Source organism: Trachypithecus francoisi, unplaced genomic scaffold (assembly GCF_009764315.1).
Source record: "Trachypithecus francoisi isolate TF-2019V2 unplaced genomic scaffold, Tfra_2.0 Lachesis_group15, whole genome shotgun sequence".
NCBI classification, from domain to species: domain Eukaryota; kingdom Metazoa; phylum Chordata; class Mammalia; order Primates; family Cercopithecidae; genus Trachypithecus; species Trachypithecus francoisi.
In genome coordinates, this window is record NW_022681460.1 from 108,125,084 (window position 1) to 108,146,195 (window position 21,112).

The 21,112-nt window shown below is 39.6% G+C and overlaps 1 protein-coding gene and 1 non-coding gene across 5 annotated transcripts in view; both read right to left on the minus strand.

Moving 5' to 3' along the window:
* Positions 1 to 21,112, minus strand: part of RBFOX1 (RNA binding fox-1 homolog 1) — a 2,535,170-nt gene that overhangs the window by 837,814 nt on the left and 1,676,244 nt on the right. The gene's annotated exons all lie outside the window — the stretch shown is intronic.
* Positions 8,478 to 8,584, minus strand: LOC117098126. The gene has a single exon (XR_004443188.1). It is a non-coding gene; the product is annotated as a U6 spliceosomal RNA (small nuclear RNA).

Genomic DNA, 21,112 nt, shown 5'->3' on the forward strand with positions numbered 1-21,112 from the left:
CTTCTCCCTCTCCCTCTCCCCACAGTGAAGACTGCAAATAAATTGCCCAGTGTTGCCAGACCAAAGGGGCCAGGAAGAGAGAAGCTAGAGACAGAATTAATGAGGCATCTAAGACCATCAGCAGCCTTGATTTTCCTGCTAAATAATTTACATCTTAACCTGCAGGGAATAGGGGGCCATTGAAATATTAAACAGGAAGACTGACATCACCATTTTTCCAGAAACGAAGTCCAGAGTCTTTGGTGATTTTAATTTTTTTTTTAATTTCTCCTTTATGTCTAATACATAACCAAGTTCCCTTCTTTTTATACTATGTCAATTAGGCAATGGGAGCCTGTATCTGAATCCTGTTATACACCAACTCTGGCTGCGTAACTTTCACTACAGCTCTTAAGATTTTTCAGCCTTAGTTTCCTGCTCTGTAAAATAGGGAGAATAAAAGTACCCACTATGTAGGTTGTGTTGAGGCTCCAGTGAATAATGGTATATAAGCTCATGTCTGGCTCATGGTAAGCACCCAGTGTGATGTGTTAAATCATCCCCCTAAATTCCTATGTTGAAGTGTCAACCTTCAATGTCTCACAATGTGACTTTATTTGGAGATGGAATCTTTAGAGAGGGAATCAAGTTAAAGTGAGGTCCTCAGAGTGGGTCGTAAGCCAGTATGACTGGAGTGTTTACAAGAAGAGGAGTATGCTTGTTTGGACACAGACATGCATAGAGGGAAGATGATGTAAAGATGCACAGGCTCTCTATGTACATGACCCTCTACAAGCCAGGGATAGGCCTGCAGCAGACCCTTTGCCCACACCCCTCAGAAGGAACTAATCTTGGCAGCACCTCAACTCTGGACGTTCAGTTTGCAGAACTGTGAGAGTAAAAGTGGTTTAAGCCACCCAACCTGTGGCACTGTGTTACGGCAGTCCAAGCCAACTAATATTGTCAGTGTTAGGTTTTATCCCTTCCTTTGCTCTCTCCCTACCTAGGTCCAATCTTGAGAATCTTATATCTAATTAAGGCTTAGACTCCTGGCTAACCTTGCCTGTGAGCTTGTAAGAGCAAATGGGTTTCATTTTGTGTGCCAGCTCCGATCATCTATAGTCACTGCCTGGAGCATTGCATTGAGAAGGATGGCAAGGCCAACTCAGACTCAGTGGGTAACAGTGCCATGATTGATTAGCAATGTCTGCCATAGGCACAGGAGGGGAAGGTGGAGGGTATGAACCATGTATTTTTCAGCCCTGCCTAGGCTCTCACTGGTGTATTCATCTTGAAAAACTGTTATTAGACTGAATCTCCTAATGTAGCTTTTACATCTTTTTGTCCCTCTGTTCAACAGCTTCAAGTAGCTTATTTCTGTCAACCACATAAAATGCATATAGTTTGCTGTCCAGCAATTCCAACACATTTATATATTGATTTATTCATTCAATAATACAAGAAATACTATAATAAAAACATAATAATTACAACACAATGCAATCAAATACAATCATAATATAATCATCATCCAAGAAATCAAACTGACTCTGCAACATCATACAGCTCAGTGCTCCTTTTATTTAGATTTCTTTACCGCTAATTTTATTTGGGTCGATTTCTTCCCCACCCTGCCTCTTCCAGTTCACATTTCAGACAGTCCAGTAAGAAAAACAGCTTCAGGCCTCCTCTGAGTTCACATTTCTGAAGCTGTCTAACCTGACTAGCAAGGTTCCTGGAAATCTCTCTACCTGGCCCAGCTTTTGCATCATTTGTCCACCCTGGACCAATGACCAACACGGGAGAAGAGCAAACCCTGATTGGCTGGACCTGGGTCACATGTTCATTCCTGCAGCAGGGCAGTGGGTTGCAGTGATCGGAGTGGAAAGGATATTACTGAAAACCAAGGCAGTGGTCACGAACAACAGAGGCTGTCTCTCTGCCTGCCTCATCTACCCACCCAACCTTAGGTCTCATTTGTTTCCCAACGTTAACTCTGCTCTCACCCTCCTTGTCATATTGCTGCCCCAGGTGGGAAATTTTGCTCTCTTTTATGCCCTAAAAGAGTACGCAGATTTTGGTGAAATATCCCATGATTAGATAGCTGTGCATCTAACACCAGCCACTGACAAGAAATAACTTGAAAGGTCAGGGGACTACCAGGAAGATCTTGGAGGAGAAAGGAGTTGAATCTGGAGGAAAATTTAGTTGCATAGATGGAGGAAACAGAGGCACTTCAAGTATAAAAGATTAAGACTATTTTGGAAGATTAACAAGTAAAGAAGTAGAAACATCACTGAACAGATAAAAGAAATGATGCAATGAACGTTTAAATAATATTTTAAAAGAAATTATCAGATTTAACTGTGAGGCAAGATTGCACATTTACAAGATAATTCAACATGTCTCAAACCTCTTTATAAATTTAGCACCATAAACAGAACGGGGAGGGTAAAAATGCTTCCATTCCAAAGTCAAATCAGAGGAAGGGTTAGTAACGGCCAGGAACACTGTTAAGTAGGATTCAGAGGTAGAATTTACTTCCACAGGAAAGAATATTATGATTAAACAGAGATGTACAACATAGTTAACTAGAATAACACAACTGGACCTTACTTGAAGCTCCCAAAACATCTCCTGACATATTGATGTTTAGTGGATGATACTGGCTTTAAAATGACAATGGAAACTTATGGTGAATCTACCTGTATAGTGAATAATCTAATTAACCTCTCTGTATCTTTGTAGCAAGGAAGTATGTAAATTGCAATTAAGGTCATGATGGGGTCATCGGTTAATGATATACACAAAGATGAAAAAACAGTTTTAAAAGTAAAGTGAAACTACTAATAATTATACACCAGAGCATCCAATAAATATAAACAGGGCAGAGAGAGAGAGGAGGTTAGGAAAGACAGGAGACAGAGTGTCTGAAGTTAATTATAGCAAATAAAATTTACGGCATATAGTGCTGAGCTGTCCTTCAGAAAACAGACTGATAAATAAATTCACTGAAAGCCAATTCCACAAAAATCAATTCATTGAATAATAACAAAAATATCATATTGCTGGAAAACTTATTAAAAGGGCTGGTATTCTTGCAGCCATTTTGTCAATGATTTGTCCTGCTGAAATGAAGGTCAAACTGTAATATATTCAAGTTATTAGTTCACTGGATTTCTGAAAACGTCTTAAAAGAGTGGACTGAAACACTACTACAGTTATGATCAAATGGTTTAGTAATCTGGGCTTTGCTTATTAGCATTTGTATGTATTTATTTATCTGAGTTTTAATTTCCTCCGGTAACACAGGAAAAAAAATTCTACCCTTCTCTTTAACGTGAAGACGGTAGTAGGAGAACTATCAAAGACAGCTATTAATTTCTCTCTGATCCTTAAAATTTCAAATAGGTTTCTCCAGAAACCTCTTCTACAGTTTGTGAAAAGCCCAAGGCACTTTATAAAATTTGTGCAGACTGTCAGGGTCCTTACACTCTCATGGGATACATCAGGTTTCCATTTCTTGCCCTTGTTGAGTTTGTTACTTTCTCCGTTTCTTGCTGTTGAGTTACCTTTGAATTAAACTGACGCTAATACGAAGCACAGTGACTTTCCTTGACAACAAACACACAAACAAAATGTTCACATGAGGACGTTGCATGTGTCAGTCAGGATACACCAGGTCATGCTGTGGCAACAAATGACTCCAAACCTAAAAGGTTCAGGAATAACAACAGTTTATTTCTTGCTCATATCACATGTCTATCATGAATTTGGTGGAATGAGACAGGGTGGTGTTGCTTCTCAAAGACTCTCAGCAATCTAGGATGAAGGAAAAGCCATCATCTTAAATATCTCTTGCCACCATGTCAGAGGGATGAGAAATTTCTAGAAACTGTTGCATCAGCAATAAAATGTTCCAGCATCTGTCACTTTCATTTATAGTTCATCGGCCAGAACTAGTCTCATGGCCCCACTCAAATCACAAGAAGTTCAACCAGTGCCCAGCAGGAAAGAGACAGAATCCTTGTTGATGAGCCTACATGGTGACCATGCAATATATTGCTTGGGGAAGTTGAAGGATTCACATTATAGCAACACAAGTATTAGCTATCACTTCTCTTAGAGGTCCTTGCATACAGGCCACCGTATATCTCACCCAGTCTCTCTTCTATCTCTGCTACCCTCATGTGTCTTTCAGCTCCATCCCTCTTAGAAGCCACAACATCCTCAAATTCCTCCTATATGCTTCAGCGGAATGACTCGGCTCTCCGAAGCACTTATCCCCTACTTTTTGCTAATCCAAGACTCTGTGTACATTTTGTAACTACCATTTGCAAAAACCTAAGTTATTCGTCTGGAGGCAATCCATTCCCTATTCACTTTGAATGGCTATTTTGGGTATAGGAAGAAGACTGTTAGATGAATTATTCTCCTAGTTACACAAGAAAAATGTAACTCTGTGTGTTAAAGCAATTTATACAATTTTAAAGTCCTATAGAAATAATTCTTACCATATTGGAAACTTCTCTGGGCCTCTATTGTTTCACTGCTTGCTCTGACTATATCAGTGTGGGCTTGTCCATAAAAATGCGCTGTGAACTCTAAAACACTATGCAAAACTGTAAAGACACGGATATTGTTGCACACACACAAGACTCTGTGGCTGTGAATTCAGAAGTTGTTCAAATTCCAAGCCCTGAGAGTCAATGCTCCTTTTCCGTGTGGTCGCAGTAAGTAGGCATTTTATGGTCTGATATCAAGTAGAAGTCAAGCTTCCCCACTACTCTGGTTTTGTCTGTCTTTGTGATTTAATAACGCAGTCCATATTGGAAGATGATGTAGTTATGTCAGTTATTAGAGAATTACATTTTTGTGTTCTGCTAAAGGGAAGCAAAGATTAGCTCTGCCAGATGCACACATAAAACTAGATAGAGGCATACCTCCAAGTCAAACCATCCATCTTTCTCTAGGACATGTCAACATGTGGGATTTTTGAAATATGGACTGTATTAAAAATGTTAAATGCACTTTTTATATGTAACCGCTGCAGAAATAAGGTATCTTTTTTTCATTCATCTGCTTTTTTTGTTTACTGTTGTTTGGTGTTATTTTTCTTCAGCAGGACTGTCTATGCTTGTTAAGCACCAGTAAATGGCCAGTTATGAAGCAAACACAAAATATACATATGAATATTTAATAAGAAACAATAGCAGAAATATAGTGTGCATTTGTTGCTCCACTGGAAAACTATATTCATTATTCTACAAATTATTCTTCCATAAATATTTCAGAAACTTGAAAAAAGGTTAGAATAGTGTACCCAGTACTTGGTGGGCTAAAACCACTTTTGCATCTACGCTATAATGAATGCCAATCCCAATGCCATAGCTCACATCTGAAATCCATCTTTCGGTCAGTTTTAGGAGATACAGTTATTTCATGTTTTCTTGTAATGCAAATATAAATAAGAAAAAGCGCACCAATTACCATGCAGGGACTATGGGTTCTTTCTTGATCAGATGGCAGATAACAAGTTCCTTGGTTCTAGTCAAGATTAAGAAATAGAACCCTAGCTGTGAAATGTACTTCGAGAAAAAAAAATAATAATAAATGCAAGTCTTTTATTCTAGTATGGTGCATCATAAAATCCAAGGCTTCTCAGTCTATTAATTTTTATAGAAGCAACTTAATTTTTTTTTTTTTTTTGAGATGGAGTCTCACTCTGTGGCCCAGGCTGGAGTGCAGTGGCTGGATCTCAGCTCACTGCAAGCCCCGCCTCCCGGGTTCACGCCATTCTCCTGCCTCAGCCTCCTGAGTAGCTGGGACTACAGGCGCCCCCCACCGCGCCTGGCTAATTTTTTGTGTTTTTTTTAGTAGAGACGGGGTTTCACCGTGGTCTCGATCTCCTGACCTTGTGATCCGCCCGCCTCGGCCTCCCAAAGTGCTGGGATTACAGGCGTGAGCCACTGCGCCCGGCAAATTTTTTGAAAACAAGTATTTATTAAGTGCCTACTATGTGCTAGGTACTGTGCTATGTGATGAAGACAAAATAGTGACAAAAACCAAGGTGGTGATTTTTGATATCACTTCATTTTTGAAGAGTGACTTTGTTTCAGCTAATTAACTTTGCATAGAATACAGGCTCATTTCAGGGGTTGGATGGTATCAATATTATTTTTCTTTGATGGTGGAATAGTCCACAAGTCATTCATTGTCCACTGAATATGGTGACCAGGAAGCAGTTGGATGATTCTAGGACAATTCCCAAGAATACAAAGACTGGATGTAAGGAATCCAAGATGGATTTTGCTGCTGATTCTTTTAGTTTTGCTTTGCTTTTTTTTTTTTTTTTTTGATAGAGAGTCTTTCTCCCTCTGTTGCCCAGGCTGGAGTGCAATGGCACAATCACGGCTCACTGCAGCCTCAATCTCCTGGCTTTCTTCTGGATCAAGTGATCCTCCTGCCTCAGCCCCCTGAGATGCTTGGACTATAGATGTGTGTTACTATGCCTGCTTTTTTGTTATGGTTGTTTACTTATTATTTTGGGGGGCAGGGTCCACTCTGTTGCCCAGGCTGAAGTGCAGTGACATGATCACAGCTCACTGCAACCTCCACCTCCCGGGCTCCAGTGATCCTTCCACCTCAGCCCTTTAAGTAGCCTGGACTCCAGCCATGCACTACCATGATCGGCTAATTATTTTGTATTTTTTTCTAGAGATGGGGTTTCACCATGTTCCCCAGGCTGGTCTTGAACTCCTGGCCTCAAATGATCCTGCTGCCATGGCCTCCCAAAGTGCTGCTGTTACAAGCATGGGTCACCATGCCCAGCTGTGGTGTTGCCTCACTTAGGCTACCAGAGAAGGGGAGCTTACAGCATCAGGAAAATGTAACTTCTCGTATGTTAAAATTATTTTTATCCAGATGTGGCTCAACTCTAAACTTCTCTGCTGAAATAAACAAGGCCTTAACACGTCTACTATTTTCCTTAACCATGGCCTTGCTTCAGACATAAACATAATTTGTAGTCTTTGCCGGAGCACTGAATTGATGTATACTGCAGTTAATGGTAAGTCAAAAAATTCAAACACTCGCAGCCAATTTTGTGTGAGTCACGGAAAGAACCCACACATTACAACTGAACCCTCAAAAACCACCACCAACTGGAGAGACATGGGTCACATCGCACAGGAGAGGTCAAAGCTGTGTATCAAGGACAGAGTAAAGCACAAATATTTCTCCAAAGAACTCACCTCCACCATAATAAGTTGTATTGTTTAGACAACCTAAAAGTGTTGAGATACTGAAATTTCCTGAATGACAATAGTGATAATATCATCATCAACAGTAGCACTATAATAACTACAAAGATGATCATATGCGTAAGCATTGTAGGTGTTATACGACTAAATGGTATAAGCAACTTAGGGTAACACAGTCAACAGATAAGATTAGAACCTACATTTTGAGTCTTTACATTTTTCCTCCTTTCCTTGACCACACTTGTTCCCACTCACAGCTTCTCCCTGTTTTCTGCCCAACTGGGAATCGTTTTAAGATGAGTGGCATGGGCTATGAAGCCAGGCTTCTTGGTTTCTTATTTTATTTCATAACAATGTTTTTCTTTTATTATTATTTCAATACTTTGGGGAAACAGGTAGTGTTCTTTACATGGCTAAGTTCATTAGGTGTGATTTCTGAGATTTCCGTGCCCCCATCACTCAAGCAGTATGTAGTCTTTTATCCCCCACCTCCCACCCTTCCCCTCCAATCCCCAGAGTCCATTATGTCATTCTTATGCCTTTGTGTCCTCATAGCTTAGCTCCCACTTATAAGTGAGGATATGTTAGTATATTAATACAATGTCAAGTAACTCAGGAATGCAAAACCAGCTAATCTGTTAGATGCTTGGTTTTCCATTCCTGAGTTACTTCACTTAGAATAACAGCCTTCCACTCCATCCAGGTTGTTGCGAATGCCACTCTTGACGGAGTCTTGCTCTGTCACCCAGGTTGGAGTGCAGTGGCCTGATCCTGGTTCACTGCAAACTCCACCTCCTGGGTTCAAGCAATTCTCCTGCCTCAGCCTCCTGAGTAGCTGGACTACAGGCACCTGCCACCACGCCTGGCTAATTTTATATTTGTAGTGGAGATGCACTTTCATCATGTTGGCCAGGCTGGTCTCAAAAATCCTGACCTCAGGCGAGTCACCTGCCTCAGCCTCCCAAAGTGCTGGGATTACAGGTGTGAGCCACTGTGCCTGACCTATTTAATCCCTTTTTATGGCTAAGTAGCGGGTGTGTGTGTGTGTAGTGTGTGTGTATACACACACCAGATTTTCTTCATCCACTTGTTCATTGATGGGCATTTGGGCTGGTCCCATATTTTTGAAATTGTGAATTGTGCTGCTGTAAACACTCGTCTGCAAGTGTCTTTTTTATATAATGACTTCTTTTCCTCTTGGTAGGTACTGGATCAATTGGTATTTCTACTTTTAGTAAAAATATGAAATGCTTCACAAATTCCCATGTCATTGTCGCACAGGGGTCGTGCTAATCTTCTTTGTATCATTCCAACTTTAGTGGATGTGCCCCCGGAGTGAGCAATGGTTTCCTATTTCAGATACTATGCTTCCTAGCTGTCTGACTTTACGCAAGTTCCTTAATGTTTCAAAGCCTCGGTTTCCTCATCTGGAAAATGGCAACAACAAAGCGCACAGAGTTGTTGCAATAATTAAGCAAGAAAACACTCGTGCATCTGATTTTCATGGTGAGGACGACAATGAGAGCATGATAGTGACAGTGACAGTGATGATGCCATAAATTCTCACATATTCCACCTAAACCTATGAATGGAGAGAATCTCACGGCTGGTATAAAATCTCACAGAATCCCAATAAAAAGTAGATGTGTAATGTATTTAACTCAATAGTTTATGCAGGAAAGTTTTCCTTTTTTTTTTCAAGCTGAAAATAATTACAAGAACACAGCTATAATTCACTGTCATAGCCTTGAGGAAGCTTCATGCAATTGCAGAAGATACACATAAAACTGAAAAATTGAAAGCCTATTTGAAATATGTAGTCATAGTGAGCACTTCTTGTTTAACTGCATTCTGCTTACATAACTAAAAGACCTAAATTAAAGCATAATCATGTCTCTAATGATTTTACACTCTTTTTCCCCCTCCAACATAAGGAAGCTCAAGGTGTTACAAGAGTTATGCTTTGGGACCAAGATAACTAACGCATAAATTAAACATCCATTGCATACGTTTACTTACATCAGTGAAAAAGGAGGCAAAAATCTCTACTCCTAGTTTATTCCTTCTTCACACTTCAGGAGGAAGTTTTGCTATAGATTATTTTTTTTTCCAGTGCATAGAAACTAAAAGTTTCTCAAGTAAGAAATACCAGGTATACATATTCAAAACTTTGGGTGGCTTTGCATAGCCTCGGAAATACTGAGAATATAGAATACACTCCAGTATATCTAATTATCTTTATAAAATCTCTCAGAATCAATGGCATTATATTCAAGACCAGCTGCGGCCGGGGAAGTCAAACAGAGCAAGTGTCAGGGAGGTTACTGAGAAGTATGGCTTTCTTCCTAATAGCACTATTTTTATGGAACATAGAGTTTTTGAATTGTCATATTCTGTTAACTCTTTTAAAGACCCAAACAGAATTTAACCATTTTGTTTGAAGCAATCAATTCAACTCTATTCTCAGTTATTATTATTATTATTTTTTGCACTTTTAACTCCTAAAGGACAAAAAAGGCAGGTTTTGAGACACAACTGTAAATCTAGCTCACCCTGGATTGTAATTTTGCTAGCACAGGGTGCAATGATTCTACTTTAACTGTTACCATTGCAGGAATATTCAAAGCAGTGGCCCATTAACTGGGTGTTTTGTTGCCCTTCCAAATGTTTTTTTTCTCTTTTTAAAGAATGTTTCCAATATAAACAGGAACCAGACTTTCAAATAAGAGAATTCGAGGGAATTCAGGGAAGCCTGAAACCTAAAGAAAGGGGCTAATTCAGCTGTTTCCTAAGTTGAGTTTTTAGAAACAGTTCATAAAGTGTTACAAGGTGATAGGTCAAAAAAAAAAAAGAGCTATGGTCATAGTAAAGCTATTTTTACTTTTTTTTTTTTTTTTTTTGAGGTGGAGTCTCGCTCTGTTGCCCAGGCCGAAGTGCAGTGGCCGGATCTCGGCCCACTGCAAACTCCGCCTCCGGGGTTCACGCCATTCTCCTGCCTCAGCCTCCCGAGTAGCTGGGACTACAGGCGCGCGCCACCTCATCCGGCTAGTTTTTTGTATTTTTTTACTAGAGACGGGGTTTCACCGTGTTAGCCAGGATGGTCTCGATCTCCTGACCTCGTGATTCGCCCGTCTCGGCCTCCCAAAGTGCTGAGATTACAGGCTTGAGCGACCGTGTCCGGCCAGTAAAGCTATTATTACTATGAGAAAGAGAGAAAGAGAAAGAAACAGAGAGGAGGGAGAAAGAAAGAGAGGGAGATAGACTGCAGAGAAGCAAAACTACCCCAAGTTGTCCAACTGGACAGATGTGTTGTATTCATTTACACGGTAGTTATTAAGTCTCTACTATGTGCTGGTCTCCATGCTAGGTGCTGAGCATAAGTTGGTGACTAAGATATACATAGTACTGCTCTCACAGTTTTCCATTTGGTGAAAGAGGGAGGGCATCATATTAACACATAACAGGTACCATTACAATGATACTACGAAAAGACAATCAAGGGTATATGACTGAGAGCCTTTCCAGAAATGATGCGTACACACAATCATAATGAACAATGGGATTGGTTATAAAGTGTTTCAGACATCCCCATGCTCTACACCCAGGGACAAAGACACACACACACACACTCTCTCTCTCTCTCACTGTCTCTCTCTGTCTCTCTCTCTTCCTCTCTGAAAGACCACAGATAGTGAAAAAGTGCCATCAGATGTGGATTTAGGACACGACAGGCTAAGTAACAACTGCACCTTGAGGGCCACTGACAGAATTTCCAGACTTGATCCTAAAATCAGTGGGAGGTATAGTAGAAATTTCAGCAAGAATGATGGTGATCATGTAACAGAAAATCACTCTCACTGGTATATGGAGAATGGATTAATGGAGACAAGAGTGAAGGAAGAAAGGCCAGTTTAGAACTGTTGACAGCACTCCAGGCAAGAGGGAAGAGTAGCTTTGGCCAGAAGAATAGAGGGAGAATGGAGAGAAGCAAAAAGTTTCAGTTAATAATGAAGAGGGGACAATTCATTGGACTTGATCTTTGGGCATGAGGGATAAGGGTGAGGAAAGAGTCAAGAGTGATTTTTCAGGCTAGGCGTGGTGGCTCACGCCTGTGATCCCAGCACTTTGGGAGGCCGAGGTGAGCAGATCATTTGACCTCAGGAGTTTGAGACCAGCCTGGCCAACATAGTGAAACCCCATGTCCACTAAAAAATACGAAAATTAGCCAGGCGTGATGACACATGCCTGTAATCCCAGATATTCAGGAAGTTGATGCAGGAGAATCAGTTGAACCCACGAGGGGAAGGTTACAGTGAGCCAAGATCATGCCAATGCACTCCAGCCTCCAGCCTGGGGGACAGAGCAAGACTCCATCTCAAAAAAATAAATAAAAGGGGGTGAGAGATTTTCAGACACATGGAATTAAACTTCAGTTGGTTTATTCAAAGAAAAGGAAAGAATAGAAAGAAAATAAAAGAAAAATACCTTCATCAAATTCCATCCTAAAGAATGTAAGAAGAAAGTTAAGTCAACTGGTCCATTCCTAAGACTCTGCCTACTTTATATGCATCTGTGAGTTCATTTGCTTTCCAGTATTTAATGAGCACCTGTTATTCACCTGATACTGGGCTTCATCCACTTACATCCAAGTCCACAGGAATATGGACACTTCTGGGGAGAACTGGAAAAAGTCTGAATTTTTATTCTCTTTATAAATGAGTTTTAATTCATGTCTCTCGAAGTTAGGGCCTTTTATTAGTGACTGTAAATCTCAGAGAGACAAGAAGTCATAAGAATCTGAAATTGCCTTATACATTAGTTGCTAGTAGTGAAACAGTTGTTTAGTTTGTTGAGGGGCTGGGGTGGGGAGGAATGTTGGTGTTGAAATAATTATTGAACATTACTGAACCAAATAATTAAACTGTGCTGTAAAATTACGGTTATGGTAATATTCCCATCATTTGTTTTGTTTCTGCTCATCTAAATTATGATTTTTTTTTGTTATTGCTTTGCAAAGCTACAATATAACAGTCAAACCTGAAATTAAAACCAACCTGCAAAAGTTATACAAGGTGATCCAATATGTTCCACTAGCAATTATTCATGGCAAATAATATTGCGAAGCTCTTAAATCCTGTTGTAAAGCTAGCCAGACGTGCGTCAACTTAAACCTGAGATATTTATAGGTATCAGAAGTGCGGTACGACTTGCTGAAACAATCAAAATGCAAAGGAGATGTCTGAAAATCCAATGGGAGCATCTTGGAATATCAGATTTCTGCTTCCTAGCAGTGCTAAATTTCAGTAGTGCTGACAAGGAAAAAGGCACTGATTTTTTCAAGTGACCAAAGGGAATGCTCTCTCCTTCACTGCCCCACCCCAGGCTGCTAGCTAACTCTTTGCTCTGCCTGCAAAATTCTAGGTGAAATAAGGTTTTCGGGCCAAACCCTAAACCCATTTCTTAGCACCTTGTGAAAACGTGGTGGTCCAAGAGCCTTATGCAAAAAGCATCATTATCATCATCATCATCACCACCACCCAAAAAGAAAGAACTGAAAGATACACATAGATCCTCACAGCATCAACATAGGAAATGTTCCCTTTGATCCCTTATTTTATAGGTCCTAGAATGAGTGAGCAGTCCCCCAGGTGCTGAGATGATGTAATTAATTTATGGCTTTGAATTGTTTTTAGTGTGGGGAGACATATACATTCCCAACAGATTCCCCTTCATTCCTGATTCCCGTGAAGCAGTCAGCTCATGTGTCTTCAAAACCAACCAGAATTAAGTAGTTGGAAATTCCACATCAAGCTAATGCTGTTTAGAATTCTACTCATTTCCAATCAGTCAACACGGTTCTCTAGAGTCACATGGCTTTGCAAATGGGATGAATGTATGTCCTAGAATTTATTTTGAGAAGGATAAAAATCCTACTTCTAAGACATCAGAGTTAAGATTCCGATTATATTTTTCCTGTTCTCCCTTTCTCTATTTCATCCTACTCTGTACAGAAATTAATGTTAATCTCCTTTTATGAACAAAAAGGATTCATAAAACCCTTTTATATATGTTGAAAAACTCAGGGCATTTACATTAAAGAAAAAACTCAAAAGACAGTAAGTGAACTCCTTCCCAATACAAGACAGCTAGCATAGGAGTTAATAACAGAATCTGGAGTTTGAAAGACCCACGTTTGACTCTTTCTCTGCCTACGACTGTGAGATTTGTGAACAGTGACCCTCTGAGCTCATTTCTTCATCTGGCAGTGGCAAGATATAAAAAGTATTTACTTCATAAGGTTCTTATAAGGAACATTTGACACCAAGCACTTTGCACATATAGGTGGTCAGCAAATGTTGGTGATAATGGGAAGTGGGGGAAGGAAGAGATGAGAGTGCAAAGTGGCAGAAGATATGACAGGCAAGCAGGAGGCAAGATGCATCAGCCAGTATGGGCTACACAATGCTGCTATAATAAATAGCCCCTGAAGTTAGTGGCTTATAACAATAAAAGTTTATTTCTTATTCGTGCCATGTGTCTAATACAGGTTGGCTGGAACTTTTGCTTTTTGTACTCACTCAGGGATATGAGCTGACAAGATGGTTTATCTCAACTCATGTATCCAAAAATCTCTAAAGGCAAGGGCTACAAAATGTGGTAAATCACAAAATGTCACGTCTAGCATCCACCCAGAAGACAGTCATATCACCTCCCTGCATATTTCATTAGTCAAAGTAAGTCACGTGGCCAAGCCCATCTTTCAAGGAGCAAAAAGATGCAATCCTATCACCTATCTTTAAGAAATATTGGCTGGGTGCAGCATGTTCATGCCTATAATCTCAGCACTTTCAGAGGCTGAGGCAGGTGGATGACCTGAGGTCAGGAGTTCTGACTAGCCTGGCCAACGTGGTGAAACCCCATCTCTAGGAAAAATCCAAAAATTCGCTGGGCGTGGTGGTGTGTGCCTGTAATCCCAGCTATTCGGGAGACTGAGGCAGGAGAATCACTTGAGCCTGGGAAGCAGAGGTTGCAGTAAGCCAAGATTGTACTACTGTACTCCAGCTTGGGTGACAGAGTGAGACTCTGTCTCCAAAAAAAAAAAAAAAAAAGGAAAAAGAAATCATAAACCAGTAAATGTGAAGCATTGGCTTGAATCTGATTTTTCTACCTTGCCCTGGCAATTTTACCAGTTTGAACACTAACCCACAAGAAAACTTACAGAAATATCTCTAGATCCATAGTCCCTTTATAGACACTTATCATAGATGAATCCACTCTGTTTTACCATCCAACCACTTTCTATGTCCGTCTTATGATAAACCACTTCCTGTGTCCACTGCTGCTGACCAGGAAGTACTTCTGTTTCCATAAATTAAATTACCTGGAGACTGTAACATATGGCACTGAGAGACTTTAATGAAAAAAAAAATAGGAATTATTTGCTAATATAAAATGAATATTTACTATTTATCAGTACTTTGATCAAAATTTCACATATTAATTTTCTCAACACCCATATGGGAAAAACATTACTATCACACCTATTTTTCAAATAAGTTAACTGAAATATAGTAGTTTTAGCTTCTCAGAAGAAGCAAATAGAGAAATCAGAATTCAACTGCCAATTTGTCTGCTCAGGATGCTTGACCTTCTATATTTGATTACTCTCTTGTTTAAGAGGGCTGCTATGGAATGACTGTATAATACAGCATTGAAACTAGGACACTTGTCAGCAGAAAGGGGGATGTTAATAATTACACTAGGATCAAGGGATAAACAGGACTTGTTCTGAGCAAATCTAAAGGTAATGATGCCATGGGTAATTGACACATAAATTGATAAATATGTGTTGGATCCCTGTCTTTTTTTTCTTTTCGAGACAGAATCCTGTGCTCTGTCACCCGGACAATCTCAGCTCATTGCAACCTCTGCCTCCTGGGTTCAAGTGATCCTCCTGCCTCAGCCTCCCGAGTAGCTGGGACTAAGGCCTGTATCACCACGCCTGGCTAATTTTTGCATTTTTAGTAGAGATGAGGTTTTGCCATGTTTGCCAGGCTGGTCTTGAACTCCTGACCTCAACTGATCCTCCTGTCTCGGCCTCCCAAAGTGCTGGAATTACATGAGTGAGCCCCCACGCCCGGCCCCCTTTCTTCTCTTAATCCTCATTAGTTTCTCAGATGAACAAAAATTCTGGATTATAGAGATCATTAAAGACAATCACTACCCCAAGAGAGGTTATTCCTTGTACAAAACCATCATCAGAGCCAATAATGATCCAGAAGGAGCTCTATCCATGCTCATCAGAAAGGAAAGAAAAAAAAAAAGGAGAGAAAAAAGTATTTTTTTTCCCTACAGAAAGACTTATATAGCTTCATGCTTTTCTTTGCAAGATCAAGATGAAAACTCACAAAGCATCTGCACTTCGTACAACTGCAAGCTAAAACCTGACTGCTTTATGGGAAATTTTCACTGGAAGTGTTCTTGCTGGTTAGAATGCGATCTTTAAATACAAACTCATAATAATAGCAAGACATAGAAGTTTTTTCTTTAAAGAACAGCTAATACAGACTGTAACTAGAAGGTTTTCTGTATGTTTAAAACAGGATGACAACCTTTAGATATTGTCACGTAGCTAAGGACCCATTAGGGTTGGTTTTCTTATCTTGATGCTTTGTGTGGCAAGTACTATACATGCAAAAGTTACAACCTTAGAAAATCCTAACCATTAAAAAAAACTCCTTTGTGAAACACACTTTTTGCGTTATATATTTTTTGCTTAACACAAAGATGCAGATGAGAAAGACACTAGAAGTCATGGAGATGATGGATAAGGTTTGATTTTTTTTCTTCTTTATCAGACCCATCAACAGAGTTCCATTATTATACTGTAAGAAGTGATCTATTTCCTTGTTTCATCACAGCTTGAAACTTCAAGTCCATCAGCCACCCTATCCACAAAAATGAAAAGTGGTAGGAAAGTAGTTTACATTTCCCGAACATTAAAAAATAATGAGAAGAGATTGAAGTAATAAAGAACTACCAGAGATAAGGTGAGCAAAGCTGTTTTATAATATAAAGAAAAATGCACATTAGATAGAAAAAGAGCCAGGAAAAGTACAGGGGAATTATTTTACATAAAAATATCGTCTTTTGGCTTCTATTTCAACCCAGATTTATTCTTTTCTTTCCAGATTTATTCAAATATGTTGTGCTAGCCAATATTACTCCCTCTTTTTTCCCTGATTGTTTCTTCAATGCATTTCTTACATGATTTAGACATTACTGGGCAAGAACCAAATGGGTTGCCTTTTTCATGTAATGTTTTAACACTAAGTTACTTAGAAGGCAAAAGACTTGTCAGGAAGAAATAAACCTACACGCAACAAAGGGAGAATTGTACCTGAAAATTCTCAGTGTGCAACTGTTACCTAATTCTGCTTACAAATAAAGCAGGAAAAAATACAACAAATAAACCCATTTGTGAAAGGTGAAAAAATAGCAAATGAGAAGCAAAATGAGAAGGTAAAATGAACCTATTAATTAAATGAATTAGGGAACACTATGTTGTTACGCATCATGAAGAAGAATAAATATCAGTGCACAGCATCTTATTAAATTAAAAAATAATGGATCACAAAATATTATCTACAATTAATACAAATTGTATTTCTAACACCCCATACAATTCCTGGAACATAGTAGCAAATAATTAGCCATGTGTTAAAAAATATGAAGATACCTTGGTGTGTGGGGCTAGAAAGGAAGTATCAAAATGGTGCACACTAATCATAAACAGTGGTAAAATTAGAAACAATTTTTCTTGTGTTTTTCTGCATGTTTCATGTTATCTACAATGAACACATATTATTGAAGTAATTATTATAAGTACTTGAAAAACCTATTCCAGGTCGGGCGCGGTGGCTCAGTCTGTAATCCCGGCACTTTGGGAGGCCAAGGCGGGTGGATCACCTGAGGTCAGGAGTTCAATACCAGCCTGGCCAACATGGCAAAACCCCATCTGTACTAAAAATACAAAAATTACCCAGGCATGGTGGTGGGCACCTGTAATCCAAGCTATGTGGGAGGCTAAGGCTGGAGAATCGCTTGAACCCAGGAAGTGAAGGTTGCAGTGAGCCAAGATCGCGCCACTGCACTCCAGCCTGGGCAACAAGAGAAAAACTCCATCTCAAAATGAAAAAAAAAAAAACCCACTCCAACATTGGCACTGGGATTGAGGAACAGGGTTCATTTTTGACTCTTGTGATTTCAATTTATCACCAAAAAGAAAAACCAAAAACGTCCCTCTTATTTTGATGAGTATCCATTCACATGACATCAGAAAAGAAGGGAATTGGTCTCAACAAAATACCTAAGTAGTACATGCCTCTCCTCATTGTTTTTAAACCCACATTAGAGGAAAAAGATACTTAAAAATATAGGTTGAACAGAGCAACATATTCTAGGAAGCAACTTTTTCGTCAGGATTCCATACATTATTAAAAGGCTATAAAAGCTAGTTTGGAATTTTCCATCATGAACAAAATGAAACATTTGAATTAGATCCTTGATTCCCAAATATCCTGCCTTGGACAGATCCAGCCTGTTTTGACATATTAGCCCATGATTTAAAAAAAAAAAAAAAAAAAAAGTAAGGGGAGAATACCGGGGTTTAAACCTAAAGCTAAATTTTTAATTAAGGTTTTTTTTTTATATTATTTTGAGATTATGTCATTTCTACTTTTTTGGCCATGATGATGTCATTTCTTTTCTGAATTGTTGGTGATTTCACAAAATGTCTATGCCTGCAAAAGTAAAACAAATAGCCTTCCTTTATTGCACTCTGAATTTATTATTTTTCAAATGTTTTGTCTTGAAATAACTGGATAGGATAACAAAAGAATGTAGTGTGTTCTCCAATTTCTTATTTTTGAAAGTATCTAAAAGTGCAAGAGTTATGCTTTGGGACGAAGTCTAGTAATACAGTGATATAGAAGAAAAAAATGAATTATTTATGTAATGGGACAAGAATTGTTAAAATAATTTCCCTGAAATGGCCCCTCCTCCTTCTTGCTAAAGAGACTCCTTTGCTTTCTTGTTTGTCACTTTTATTTTTTCTACTTTCCCTGTACTCTGAAGAAGGTTCAGCTTTTGCTAGGCAGGTTAATTAGAGGTTTTGCAAGGCATAATCTCAACAACGAAAAAAGAGGAACAGAAAGACAGAACAAGTTGTGAGGATTTTGCAAGATAAGGAAGGAGGAAGGAGCATAAAGTGTGAAGGAAACAAATGGCAATGGATTGGGAACTATTTAATAAATATTCAAAATACCAGTAAAGAACTTGGTATTTGTTTGTGGTTACCTGATTTGGCTCCTCTCATAGCACATCCTCTTAACACTGTATCACAAGGCTCATTACCTCCGTAAGGTTGTAATTGGTTTTGGTAAAAAGAAAGAAAAAAAAAGTGCCAACATCCAATTTGTGCTGTGGGTCATTTCTTTTTTCTTTTTTTTTTTTTTAAGGGGAAAAAAACCCAGAACCTTGGTATTTTGATGCCATTCACTCTCCCTCCTTCTGACAAAGAAGATAAAAATGGCATCCTGGAACAGATCACATCCTTAATGTCATTTACATTTATCTTCTCATTATCATTTATGTCTTCACTCTTCAAGATGCTGGTTAAGTATCACCTCCATTCTGCTGGTTCCCTGGGCAAGGCACAGCTGTTTGCTCCTTTCCTCGGTAACTGTAGTATTGCTAACAATTCTGCCATTGCATCTCCCCATAGCACTGCATGAAAGGATATTTATTTGACTCTTTTCCTCCATTTCACTGAACCTACATTTACAACCAGAAAATAATTGTAATTGGTACTAAAACACAGTTCCTGCTGTGTGTTCTACTTGTACAGGCAACATAATGAATGTAGAGGTAGCAGAAGGCAAAACTTGCTCAGTCCTTTCCATTATGGGACTTTTCTAAATTTTAGAAAGGAGCCTTGATTTTCTAGCCATAGATTCTTGAAGATGAGTGAGTCCTCACCCTCCTGGTGACCCACGTTTCATCTCTACCCATTCATCTGACCATTTGCTCTTAATCACTTTTTCCAATGTGCATCCAGAAGATACTTCGTTTCCAACCTTGAGGGTCTTGCCTTTAGGATGGAATGTTTTGTGTGATGTCCTTCTCTACTCCAAAAACTAATTCAGGCAAGCCCTTCTCTTTTTTCACCTAGACTTTTGGTCCCCTGCTTAATAGTTTCTCTTCATCTACTCTCCCACCAATAATCTGTAAAAATTCTTCCGCTGCTCTCCACCACAGAATAATGGACCAAACACCTCAGAAAGACTCTGCAAATTCCTTCAAAAACCAGCTGCGGCCTGTCTTCCTTTTTTTTTTTTTTTTTTTTTTTGAGACAGAGTCTCACTCTGTCACCCAAGCTAGAGCGCAGTGCCATGATCTCAGCTCACTGCAACCTCTGCCTCCTGGGTTCCAGTGATTCTCCTGCCTCAGCCTCCTGAGTAGCTGGCATTACAGGTGTCGGCCACCATGCCTGGCTAATTTTTGTAGTTTTAGTAGAGATGAGGTTTCGCCATGTTTGTCAGACTGGTCTTGAACTGCTGACCTCAAGTGCTCCACCAGCCTCGGCCTTACAAAGTGCCAGGATTACAGGTATGAGCCACAGCCGATTCTTAAAGAGCATCTGGGATGATTCCAATTCTACCTCCAGCTCTGTTCATACAAAACCACTTTCATTTTCCAGTTGTGTCCTGTAATTCTTTCATGTCACTTCCTCTGTCTGTAACACGAACTCTCTTTTCCTCCTGGAAATCTCTTCACTCTTCAAGGTGCTGGTTAAATATCACCTCCATTCTGCTGGTTCCCCGGGCAAGGCAGAGCTGTTTGCTCCTTTTCCTAGGTAAGTGTAGTATTGCTAATAACTCTGCCATTGCGTCTCCCCATAGCACTGCATGAAAGGATGTTTATTTGACTCCTTTCCTCCATTTCATTGAACCTGCTCTGGGGCCCTGCTGTTCAAAATGTGCTTCCAGGAACCAGCAGGATCAGCATCGCCTGTGATCTTGTTCACAAGGGAAACAGTCTCCACTCCAGACCTACAGAATTAAAATCTCTGGAGGTGGCCCCGGACTCTGGGGTTCTTATGCACAGTAATTCTCCAGAGTAAGGATCAGGACTTATTTAACTTTGTGTCCCTAAACATGACACACACAGCAACCCTTCATAACACGAAAGTTAAATGAAAAACTGTTTTGTTGTTATTATTGCTGAAGCATCCCTTCCAAGTCTCCCTCATAGCCCAATGACATGTTCTCATCAAAATCAGTTTTGCTGTGATTTTTCCTGTCAGTATTGACTGGAGCTTATCGAGTTTGCCTTACACATTCCAGTCTGTATCACAGCTTTTGTTAGATTCAAGACTCCCATTGCACATTCCAAACCAGTTCTGTTTGCAGACCCCCTGCCAGTGCCTGAGAGAGCACTTGTTAATGTTAATGACATTTCTGGGCAGGGAGAAAATGCGGGCTAGACAAAAAAAGAAAAAAAAGAAAAAGAAACTAAGGGACCCTGGCCAGGAAAGACGGGGAGTGTATGACCATGGGAACACTTTGGCCAAATATTTATCATCAATAGGGTTTTCAAATAGCTGTAAATCTGGAAGACCTCAAGGCCTTCCAAAACGAATTTGACCTCATTATACACAGTGAAAAATAGAGAAGGGTGCATGCCAAGTCTGTAATATTGCAACAGAAAGACCCAATACAGAGGCTGTTAACTGGAACAACTTGGTAGTTTCATAGGAAATGAGTGCCTAAGATGCTAACATTGAATGTGCCCAGTTAAAAGAACATTGA